This window comes from Anastrepha obliqua, chromosome 4, assembly GCF_027943255.1.
Source record: "Anastrepha obliqua isolate idAnaObli1 chromosome 4, idAnaObli1_1.0, whole genome shotgun sequence".
In the NCBI taxonomy this organism is placed as follows: domain Eukaryota; kingdom Metazoa; phylum Arthropoda; class Insecta; order Diptera; family Tephritidae; genus Anastrepha; species Anastrepha obliqua.
This window is the reverse complement of record NC_072895.1, coordinates 78,039,291-78,052,540: the sequence shown is the minus strand read 5'-3', so window position 1 is coordinate 78,052,540 and position 13,250 is coordinate 78,039,291. Positions and strand designations below refer to the sequence as shown.

The 13,250-nt window shown below is 37.8% G+C and overlaps 1 protein-coding gene across 2 annotated transcripts in view; it reads left to right on the top strand.

The window, feature by feature from the left end:
- Positions 1 to 13,250, top strand: part of LOC129246020 (uncharacterized) — a 64,878-nt gene that overhangs the window by 49,516 nt on the left and 2,112 nt on the right. The gene's annotated exons all lie outside the window — the stretch shown is intronic.

Genomic DNA, 13,250 nt, shown 5'->3' with positions numbered 1-13,250 from the left:
ATGATAATAATCTCATCCTCATAAGTGGTGTCTCATAACCGCTTAGGTACTATTGGGAAAGAAGTAGACCATTAAAGCCGCACATTTACACGTATGCGTACCATATATCAAAATATGTAAAATAACACTATGCGGTTTTTGATACTTGTTAAACTAAAGCAGTACTCACAAATTAAGTAAGCTGAAATGTTTGTTGTAAAAGGAATTTAGTATTATGTAGGTAATGGTAACTCCTATGCCAACTTACCGAACACTATTAAGAATTTTGCCACTCCAAATAAAATGTGGCGCAGCTGCGTTTTGAATATAGTACAACCAGACTAGGTTCCAGTACAATACAAGTACATTCAATCCTGTGAACTAAACTGATGTATGTAATATGTGTCGCCTATACTCGTATGTGAATCAATTGTTCATTCGCGATTATCAGGTTTTTTTATAACGCAAAGTCTCTAATTGGGCGAACCACCACTTTTTCACACCACAATTGAGTTATTCATTTATCATTATTCCTCTTGCATACTACTAGTTTAATTTAACATTTGAAATAAGTTCAATTGCAAGTTGTATACATTTAAATTAAAGTCAATAACTTCGGAATAATTATTATTTAATTCGATAATCTTGATATAGGCCCATTATAGGCATACGACACCGTAAAGAGCCTAGCATGTCTGAATTCGCGGTTAGGATAATGAAAACTAATCAATTCACTAACTTCATTATAATTCATTTTGCCATAAATAACGTTCATGTGGGCAATACTGAAAAATTAATTATTTTATCAGAAAAGCTTTGCAAGTCCAACATCTCTACATTAAATTTTGGATTACGCGTAATTACGAGGGTGTCAGGCTTGTACACTCCTCGTTGATCCCTTCCGAGTAATATAATTTGTCCAAGTCCGAAAAATACCCATTCGTTTCTGCAACACTTCCTCGTTTGAATAAAATCTTTTTCACTACAGCCATTTCTTCAAATTGGGGAACAAATAGTAGTCTGAGGGATCCGAGGGAGCCAAGTCTGAAAAAATATGGGGAGGTCAAATGAATTGAAACTCTATTTTCATTAAATTCGCGACCATAACTTCTGAGGCATGAGCTGATGCCTTGTCGTGGTGGAAAAGGAAAAACTCTCGACTTCCCCGATACAAACGAATAGGAAGCTCCGGCTAAAACTTGGTGTGTGTTCTTCCGAGAAATGTTACTAACTAAACATAAACTCGATATGTGTCAAAAATGACATCCCTCTGACTTTGCACGGACTTTTGAAACGACCCGCATAGTGAACCTATTTTACACTCTTTCTATCGCTATTAGTAACGTTGGTACTACAGATTCCAAATTACTAATAGCGAAAATCTACGTACCAACGAAATAAAGGTTGGCATTAAAGTCTTGCGGTATTTTTATTGAATTTTTAATTGTTCATAAAATTGGTTATAATAATGCGATTTAAGTCAAATATGCGCCGTTTTGTTCGATGACGAGTTCCCAACGAGATGCCAACTTCATAATGCCCCTCTTATAGAAGCTCGCTTCCCTATTGTCAATAAACTCGGAGAGCCAATTTTCACAGGACTCTCTTGTGGACAACTTCCGACTACCAAGCTCGTTCGCCATGGACAGAAATAGGTGGTAATCACTTGGTGCGAGATCCGGACTATACGGTGGATGCAAAAGAACCTCCCATCCGAGCTCCCGGAGCTTCTGGCGCATCACCAAAGATCTGTGTGGCCTGGCGTTGTCCTGATGGAAGACAATTCGGCCTCTGTTAATCAAAGATGGCCTCTTCTGCATGAGTGCTGCATTCAAGCGGTCCAGTTGTTGGCAGTACAGGTCCGAATTGAGCGTTTGGCCATAGGGGAGCAGCTCATAGTGGATGATTCCCTGCCAATCCACAGAAGAACCTTCCTGGCCGTCAATCCAGGCTTGGCCACCGTCTGGGCAGCTTCACAGCTTTTCGACCACGACCGTTTGCGCTTCACGTTGTCGTAAGTGACCCACTTTTCATCGCCAGTCACCATCCGCTTCAAAAACGGGTCGATTTTGTTGCGATTCAGAAGCGATTCGCATTCATCCATACGGGCAAAAATGTTTTTTTGCGTCAAGTCGTGTGGCATACATCGAGCTTCTTTTTGAATCCAAGCTTCTTCAAATGGTTTATAACGGTTTGATGACTCATGCCCAGCTCTTGGCCGATGCTACGGCTGCTACTATGCCGGTCTCTTTCGATCAATCCAGCGATTTTATCGCAATTTTCGACGACAGGCCTTCCGGACCGTGGCGCATCTTCGATCACCTCTGCACCAGAACGAAAACGTTGAAACCATCGTTGTGCGGTGGAAATGGAAACTGTATCGGGTCCATAAATTGCACAAATTTTATTGCCTTTTGCCTTTATCGTAGTAGTACTGTAAAATATGCCGTATTTTCTCTTTATTTTGCTCCATGTTTGCGACGCTATAACTCACGAACGACTTAAAACAAACAACAATTAATCAAACACGTGTTAGCACGTGAAAAGAGCTTTCCAAAAAGCTCTAGCGTGAACCGATGCGACGAATACAACTAGAACTACACGCTTGCAAAGACAAGCTTGCGGAAATACCACAAGACTTTTTTGCCAACCTTTATAAAACGCAGTTTAATGTAATTGGATTAGAAAAACTCTGCGTATAAGCCCACCCATTAAAAAAATTGATTTGGTAAATCGTCAATAAAAATGATACGCAATAGCGCCCTACAATGGATCCCCTTCGAAAAATAAATAAATTAATAAAAGCAAAACACGTCATCCGCTGCTAGGACAAACAAGTGCATGACGTGTTTCAGGTGTCAAATGTACCCAAGGGGCTAATTATGTTATCAGCTATTAATGTAAGATTGGTGTAACAAAACTTTAGAGGCATAAAGCCATTGTCCTCATTGCTTCCACTTTGCTTCACTAGGGTCTGTAATTGCATTATTGCGATCGCCTGAATTGTGAATAGCAACGATTGACCATAATTTCTAACAATCTAGTAGAAGCGGGGTGTAATGCTTTGAAGAGCTTTCTGATAGCAGTAAAACACTTGGAAATTCGCCATTACCTGCCATAGAGCGACCCCTATTAAAAAATTTTGTTTCTTCATTTTGGTGCTTCATACAATTGATACGTACTCCGAGTGGTAGTCAATAACTTACCCATTCGACTACGGCGGGCATGTTTCACTGTCATGAACAAGTTTATCATAAAAAACTATCTGCCGTTCGGATGCGACATAAAACTGTGGGGCCCTGCATTTGTGGAATAATATCAAGACGTGCACAGTAAATTGGAAGGAAAGCACGGCCAAATATCCAACAAATCGTCCCCTTAGTATTAAAATAGACTATAAATTTTTTAATGTTTTGAGAAAATGAATTTCAAACTTTTTGTCGAAAGTAGCTTTCACTCAAATCTCGTTATGTCTGTAAATATTAATTATTTTTTGACTGACGTTTTGACCCACTTTGTGGAACTAGAATTTGACAAAATTTTGACCACATATAAAATCGACGATGGAGAATCCAAAAATTCAATAAAAAAATAATAGCCTATGAGCACATAGGCTATTGTTATACTAAGGGGACGAAATAATGTACGGGACAATTATATACGTATACTATATACTCATAATGTCTGCTATCAATTGGTCTGGCAGAGGTCGCGAGTCGTGCTTCCTTTTTTAGACCAGACCTTCTCGGTTTACTTATTTTTAACGCGGGGGAGATTTCTTTCCCAAGCATCAGCAGAGAACATCTGCTATACTCTAATGCCCCAACGTCACCTAGGCCACACACCATTCCTTCGTCAGCAGTACTTCTCAACATTCTCGCCAAAGATGATTGCAAAAAACCTTCAGAGAAAGGTTTTGCTCCGGATTAGGCATTGCCATATTAGCCACATAAGCAGAAGAACAAATTTATTTACGAGGGTTGCCTTTTACATTTTACGCTCAATATGGAAAACAGTAAAATAATTGTTTTTCAAAATCTTCTCCTTGATTGTCAATACCTGTATACATTCATTTGAACTAATTTTCAAAGCACTTTTGCCACTCCGTAGTAGATAACTCTTAAAAAAGCTGTTTAAAGGCTTCACCAGTTCCTTCAGGCATTGAAAAACTCTGACCTCTCATTTTATTTTTAATGTTGGGGAAAAAAGATATCATGCTTCGAAGCACCGCGCCTGAGTTTCTTCAACAATAGTGCTCGCGATTTCTTTTGACACAACAACCGTTTTTGGGTGCCGTTCACGAAATTCATCTTGCAAGGATCAACAACCACGTTGGAGCGCGTTGTAACAGCGTTTCATAGTGTCTAAATGGGGAGCTTCAAGGCCAAAAGCCGAAGTATGTTAATCAACGCATTCCCTTCTCGATACTCTACACTGAAAATCGTAAACCTCAATGAAAGAAAATTTTCACGAGTTGATTCCATATTTTGGGCAAGACGAATTTTTCAACTCACTGAAAAAAAACAACTAAAGCTCGTAAGTGAAAGCGTTATATGTATAATAATTTCAAAATCTTAATCTATATTAGCGTTTGTAAGGCGCAACAGTACAGAAATAACAAGTCCGTAAACTCTTATGATTCCTTAATCTGGAAATCATGTCTGTTACATAACACTAATTAAACGAAAGCAAAGAGTTTTGATTGGATTTGCTCTACGTTCCCTTCGTCTTTATGACCCCATACACTCATACTACTCTAGATGCCTGCAAATCAACGGGTATCTCTGCAGTCTCGGCGAACTATTTTGGTTTTATCTTTCGTGTTTGATATTATTCAAGGTATTGTGGATAGTCCCTCTCTTCTGGAGCGAATCTATCTTAATAGTCCTTTAATAGCGCTTCGTAATTTAGGGTTTTTCCCTATTGGCATAAGAACTCTGTATATAAAGAATGCACGCGTCATGAGAGCTCTGATCGAATTCAATTCCATTTACAAACCTATTGGGATTGACTTTGCTTCTTCTAAACATTCATTCATTAAACTTCTTATTTACTCAAATAAAAATAAATAAATATTTACATATATATCATATATAATAATATATGGAGGATGTCAACATCGAAATCCAATGTAACGTGTGATTTTTTAGCTATTATCTTTTTAAACAGTTGGTTTAAATAGCTGACGCACGTTTCGAGTTTTGTTTCACTGCCAAACATCTTCACTTTGGTCTATAATTTAGCCATGAATCGTCTTAGAAACGAACAACGCTTGCAAATCATAGAATTTTATTATAAAAATGCGTGTTCTGTTAAGAAAGTTTATCGCGCGCTTCTTCCATTTTATGGTCAGTTTAATCGATCCACTGAAGCAGCTATTCGAGCTATTGTGACTAAATTTAGAACCAAGTTTACATTTTTGGACATCAAACCACCAACACGCGTACGTAGAGTGCGAACTGAAGAAAATATCGCAGCTGTAATGATGACCAGTGTTAATGATGACCATCAATTAACGATTCGTCGCCGTTCGCAGCAATTGGGCCTCTGCTACTCAACAACGTGGAAAATTCTGCGAAAGGATTTAGGTGTGAAGCCTTTCAAAATACAGATGGTGCAAGAATTGAAGCCGAACGACCTACCGCAACGCAGAATTTTTGGTGAATGGTCTCTTGAAAAGTTGGCCGAAGATCCACTTTTTTATCGAAAAATTGTGTTCAGCGATGAAGCTCATTTTTGGATCAATGGGTACGTAAATAAGCAGAATTGTCGATTTTGGAGTGAAGATCAGCCAGAAGAATTGCAAGAGCTACCAATGTATCCAGAAAAGGTCACAGTTCGGTGCAGTTTATGGGCTGGAGGTATCATTGGACCGTACTTCTTCAAAGATGCTGCGAGTCGTAACTTAACTGTGAATGGTGAGCGCCACCGTGAAATCATATCCAAATTTTGTTTGCCCAAAATGCAAGAGCTTGACTTGCATGACATGTGGTTTCAGCAAGACGTTGCCACATGCCACACAGCACGCTTAACAATTGACTTGTTGAGAGGCGAGTTCGGTGAACATTTTATTTCACGTTCGGGACCTGTCAGTTGGCCACCCAGATCGTGCGATATAACGCCTTCAGATTATTTTTTGTGGGGCTATGTTAAAGCTCATGTCTATTCAGACAAGCCTACTTCAATTAACGCATTGGAAGACAACATTAAAGCATTTATATGTGAGATACCGGCCGAAACATTGGAAAGAGTATGCCAAAATTGGACTAAGCAGATGGACGTTTTGAAGCGCAGTCGCGGTCAACATTTGCATGAAATAATCTTCAAACATTAAATTATATGGACTGTACTATCGATTTAAATAAAAATTTCATGCATTTTTCTGAATTTTACTTGTGTTTTTTTGAAAAACTTTCCTATAGCTCTTAAAAAATCACCCTATAGAACCGCTGTCCCCATTAACATAAGTGCTGCAATAAATTCTTATCCCAACCAAAAAACACTTAGCAATTTTTCGGCATCAGATACGGAGACTGTTGGTTTGGCCGAAAATTTATGAACTTCACAGAGACTTGGTGCAACGAATAAGGATCCTGCCGCTGGCTATGTCATGTCTTACAAATGAATACAAATACTACAGCCCTGATAATATTCGACGCGATACCTGCTGGGTATTTTGTCATCACTTAATATGAGAGGAAGCGGAACTCGGTTGTAATCCTTAAAACGGCTACTACACTAATAGGAGGATAAAGGACTATTTCTACACGTCAGCACTGTGTTAGTTGAATATTAGTGGCAATCAGTATCGACCAATGATACCAATTCACGCACATCCGTAATATGTCTAGAGCTTTCAATGAACTTCGAATAAAATAGCTGTATGTATTAATTTGTATGAAACACCAAATGATAGAAAAAGTTGTATTACTATAGGTCGCCTCTCGGCAGGCAATGGCAAACCTCCGAGTGTATTTCTGCTATGAAGAAAGCTTTTCATAAAAACCCATTTGCTGTTCGGAGTCGGCTTAAAACTGTAGGAAGAGCGCTGCCAAATGCCCAAAAGGAGTGTAATTATATATAAGGTTGTCAAAAAAGTCTTGCGGTATTTTTATTGAATTTTCAATTGTTCATAAAATTGGTTATAATAATGCGATTTAAGTCAAATATGCGCCGTTTTGTTCGATGACGAGTTCCCAACGAGATGCCAACTTCATAATGCCCCTCTTGTAGAAGCTCGCTTCCTTATTGTCAAAAAACTCGGAGAGCCAATTTTCACAGGACTCTCTTGAGGACAACTTCCGACTACCAAGCTCGTTCGCCATGGAAATAGGTGGTAATCACTTGGTGCGAGATCCGGACTATACGGTGGATGCAAAAGAACCTCCCATCCGAGCTCCCGGATCTTCTGGCGCGTCACCAAAGATGTGTGTGGCCTGGCGTTGTCCTGATGGAAGACAATTCGGCCTCTGTTAATCAAAGATGGCCTCTTCTGCATGAGTGCTGCATTCAAGCGGTCCAGTTGTTGGTAGTACAGGTCCGAATTGAGCGTTTGGCCATAGGGGAGCAGCTCATAGTGGATGATTCCCTGCCAATCCCACCAAACACATAGAAGAACCTTCCTGGCCGTCAATCCAGGCTTGGCCACCGTCTGGGCAGCTTCACCGCTTTTCGACCACGACCGTTTGCGCTTCACGTTGTCGTAAGTGACCCACTTTTCATCGCCAGTCACCACCCGCTTCAAAAACGGGTCGATTTTGTTGCGATTCAGAAGCGATTCGCATGCATCCATACGGGTAAAAATGTTTTTTCGCGTCAAGTCGTGTGGCACCCATACATCGAGCTTCTTTTTGAATCCAAGCTTCTTCAAATGGTTTCTAACGGTTTGATGACTCATGCCCAGCTCTTGGCCGATGCTACGGATGCTACTATGCCGGTCTCTTTCGATCAATTCAGCGATTTTATCGCAATTTTCGACGACAGGCCTTCCGGACCGTGGCGCATCTTCGATCACCTCTGCACCAGAACGAAAACGTTGAAACCATCGTTGTGCGGTGGAAATGGAAACTGTATCGGGTCCATAAACTGCACAAATTTTTTTGGCAGCATGAGATGCATTTTTGCCTTTATCGTAGTAGTACTGTAAAATATGCCGTATTTTCTCTTTATTTTGGTCCATGTTTGCGACGCTATAACTCACGAACGACTAAAAGCAAACAACAATTAATCAAACATGTGTTAGAACGTGAAAAGGGTTTTCCAAAAAGCTCTAGCGTGAACCGATACGACGAATACAACTAGAACTACGCGCTTGCAAAGACAAGCTTACGGAAATACCGCAAGACTTTTTGGCCAACCTTATATATACTTATATACATATATATATATATATATAGTTGTATTATTATATATAACTAGTTGTATTCGTCGCATCGGTTCACGCTAGAGCTTTATATATATATATATATATATATACGGCGTTGATGTGTGTACGTAATATGGAAAACATCTACATAACAATGCAACATTGCCGCAGCTTCACTAATAATCTTTTTTCAGATTCTTTAAAAGATTTTTTCAATATCAATTCAATAATAAAGGCAAAATTTTATTCTGCCCTTTGGATCTATAAACACGAAATATTTTGGTATGTCTGTAAATAGTCAAAGCAGTGAAAAATATTTCAGAGAATATCGGCAAATCCATTATTTTCGGTTAAATGCATCATTTTCGTAGTTTAGGTTTTATAACATAGCCATAACATATACCTATGTATTTGGTTTCAAACTTCGTAATTAGTTTGATTAATTTATTTTTGACCTTTCCCACAAAAAAGGAAAGTTTTACCATATAATATGAGGGTTGCCTTCTAACAAGTTCGCCTTTGCAACACTGCGTGTAATGAGCTGTAATTCGATATTTTTATAGGAAAGTTTGGTGTCTTTTAGCATAAACTTATTAGGTGCGCAACGAAGTTCCCGCTGTTTGTCAATAGATGCCGCCAGCAGTGTGTGCTAGTCGATTCTAACATAACCTCAACGTCATAAACCAAACTTAGATATATGGTAAACAAACTGCTTCAACACATTAGTGATTTAGTTTTGGTATCATATACTTTTCGTTTTGTGAAAATGTCTGATTTTGTGCCGAATAATCGTCATTCGCGGGAAGTGTTGATTTTACTCTTTTTTCGAAAAAAAACGGCGGCTGAAGCGCATCGAGAGCTACAAAAATTTTATGGAGATGCTGCTTTAAGTGAAACAACGTGTCGAGATTGGTTCCGTCGCTTCAAAGATGGTGATTTTAATGTTGACGACCGTACGCGTGAAGGATGGCCAAAACCCCTCGAAGACGCTGAATTGGAGGCATTGCTCAATGAGGATCCGTGTCAAACGCAAGAAGAGCCTGCTTCAGTATTAGGAGTTACCCGCCAATCCATTTCCAAGCGATTGCATGCTTTGGGAATGATTCAAATTCAAGGACTTCATCATGATTTTTTATTAGTTAAAACTAAGGGATGTTGAACGTCGTTTTTTCGCCTGTGAACAACTGCTCCAGCGGCAAAAAAGGAAGGGTTTTCCATCGCATTGTGACGGGTGATGAAAAATGGATTCATTACATCAATCCAAAGAAAAGAAAGTCATGGTACGTCGTCGCCTCGTCCGAATATTCACGCTGCGAAGTTATGCTGTGTATTTGGTGGGACCAGGTTGGTGTTATTTATTATGAATTGTTAAAACCAAGCGAAACCAGCACTGGGGGTCTGTATCGACTTCAATTGGTGCGATTGAGCCGAATACTGCGCGAGAACCGGCCGCAATACGCGGAGAGGCATGAAAAAGTGATTCCAGTATGACAACGCTCGGCCTCACGTTGCCAAACCCGTTAAAACCTACCTGGAAACACTGAAATGGGAAATCGTACCCCACCCGCCATATTCTCCAGATATTGCCGATCGTCCGATTATTACCTGTTCCGATCGATGGCATATGGTCTAGCTGACGAGCAGTTCCATTCATAATAAGACATCAAAAAACGGCTTGATCCGTGGATAGCCTCAAAAGATGAACAGTTTTACCGCGACCGTATACGAGATCTACCAGAAATATGGGAAAAAGTAGTATCCAGCGATGGGCAATACTTTCGATGATTCATTTGTAACCATTTTTTTTTTTTTTTTTCAGAATAAAGTTGTATTTTCATCAGAAAAACAGCGAGAACTTAGTTGCACACCTAATATATAATTAATATTTAAAAATTACTCTAAGTCCAGTATTTCACTGACATTTCTCAGACAACAATTAGAGATAAAATAATGTGTATGTATATTCTACATACATATGGATACCTAAATACACCTTTCTCCAATTTGGGGAGTGCGCCTTAAATGCCCGCTACGAACGAAAGAAGCTTTTTTGATAAGAAACTTTTTCATGGTAAAAATTCATTCAGAAGTTTGCTACTTCCAGATGTTTTTTTTTTTTTTTTTTGCAATGAAACTCTGCTAACTCTGCTAATAACTGATATTCACTAAATTATTAATTATTTTTTGACTTCATTTATTTTATATGTGTATATAAATATTTGCAGATACAAAAGCACGTAAACACATTCAGTGCCATATGCGTTAAAAAACTGAGACTGAATTTTGTGTATCTTGTAGCAATTATTTGCAAAATTAAATTAATTATTATTATACTCGTGCACAAAATTAAACATCATTTCAAGAGCCAAGAGCGATTATTAACGTCGCTCAGCTGGCACCACCCTCTTGTTGTTAGATGCAGCTTCAAGTGCGCACGCAACATAATACATTAAAAGTATTTTCACCGCAAAATCTGCAAACCATAAACAAAAAATGTTAAATTGCAATAGCAAGTTCAAAATTAAAAGTGAAATTTTCCACAACAAATTTCGTGCGACTCTTTTCATTGCATCCGAAACAAAGCGCATTAAAAATCGTGAAGTAATGTGAAAATACCTACATGCGCATAAAGACGCATTTTATTGTATTGTAATATATGTATGTAGGTATATGCACACCTTTTTCTATATAGCTGTGTTTAAAAGTATACGCTCATATATTTTACTCAAACTCAAACAATATTTAAATATTCTCATGTGAACGGAAGATTCATCACTAATTGAAACTTGTGAAGGGCGTTACAAAAACTAATTTTAGCGCAGTCATACAGCGATACAACAATTGGCATTGAAGGGGCGGTTTATTAAAAGAAGGTAGTACGAAAAACTGGCCTTTTGGGTTTTAATAGAAGACAGCTGAAAATAATTGATAAAAATCTCTGGCTGAGGCAGTACGATTCATATCTAAAGCCACTTCTCCATATTTAGCCATTGTTGGTGCTACTTTCAACCAAATAAAACTAACTTAATCTAAGACTGAAATTCGATACTACACGATACCAGATTGAAACTTTTACTTTCTATACCGATATTTTCCAGCGATCAAGTACTTCAAACTACCTATTATATGGAAATTTCTAAGAAAAAAAGAGGTTGTCTGTAAAGTCGGTTTACTGACGATAGTTTAACGTGACAACGTCATAAGAAAATACTGATGTAATGTTTGCAATTTTCAAAACAAAATTTTAATTGTATTTGTTTAATTTGAGGTAAATCGAATCGCAATGGAATAGGTCAAGTTACATTTACACAGACGTGAAAAATTACGAAACTTTTATCAAATTCATGAAAGATATGTTCAATTTCGATTGTGCATCAGACGTTAATAAGTCAACAACACGAAGAGGCACCATCATCGATTTGTCGTTCGTTCCGCGTTCTCGCTTGCAGTTCAAGCAAGGTAACGACCATGAGCAAGGTAACGACGATTGAGCAAGGTAACGACACATTTTTTCGTGCATGCAGCCGGCTAAATCGAATTATAAGACGTTATCACGTCAAAAAGGCTTAATTTTCATTTAAATTTGTTATCAATCGCTTTTTTTTGACTTCCAGACTTCAAAAATATATAACTGTTATTCCCACCTGGTTTGATTCCCGCCGATTCTTAATGAAGATCCGTCAAATATATCTTTTGATTAACTTATTTCACTAAATTTTTAATTTAGGTTTTTTTAAGAGCAAATGGAATTTTTTAAAAATTCCTTTTAAATTCAAATATCACACTTAACATGTGAAAAAAGTATTCATTGTGGCCATATTTTAGTACTAATTAAATAAAAATAATGCGAAATCGCTTTAATTATTTTTGTTTAAGAGAAGGACCATAAGACTGCTTATAGGAAATAATTTAAAATAGGGAAATACTGAAAAACTTTATATCGGGTACTCTTATTTAAAGGAAATTTATTTAACTCAACCCAACGCATTGACGTCTGCAATTTGCACCTCGAACAGAACGAAATTAAAGTTTGGTTGCCCATTTCGGAAAAGGCAACCCCAGAAAAATAAATAAATAAACAAATGATTTCGTCCCCTTAGTATAACAATAGCCTATGTGCTCATAGGCTATTATTTTTTTATTGAATTTTTGGATTCTCCATCGTCGATTTTATATGTGGTCAAAATTTTGTCAAATTCTAGTTCCACAAAGTGGGTCAAAACGTCAGTCAAAAAATAATAAATATTTACAGACATAACGAGATTTGAGTGAGAGCTACTTTCGACAAAAAGTTTGAAATTCATTTTCTCAAAACATCAAAAAATGTATAGGCTATTTTAATACTAAGGGGACGATTTCAAAACTTTCAACAGAAAAGTTTTATTTAAGTATGCTGAGAAAGCTCGTTCGGCACTAAGTTGTGTTTCAGGTACTGATTGGGTAACAAAAGTAAGTTTTCGGTGCGATGGCAACGTGTATTTCTTGCTGTTCCAATATTCAATTAACTCCGCGTCAATATCGATTCGCTTCCCTTTTTCTAGTAATCAAGCTTGAGAAAAAATTTTCGGATTTCTTTCTTAAGCTAGAGACATTCCTCATCGGTTGACAAATTTGACAACTCGGGTTCGAGTAAACCGCTTCTGAAAAGGAAAAATGAGCTTTTCATTGAAGCTCCATCAACTAAAAATGGCAAAATGGTTGATTTCTTGAAGAAGATGAATCGCGAATCTAAATGGCAAACAATTACAATGAATATTTAAAATAACACTAGAACTGTACGAACAAGTCCATGAAATAGTTTTTGGCAGATTCCAGCATTTTCTTCGAAAGAATTCATCTTAATTGCACTTTCCATAACGCTGCATTTATAATATTATACAAAGGGTGCAACCCAAGTTACTAAGAA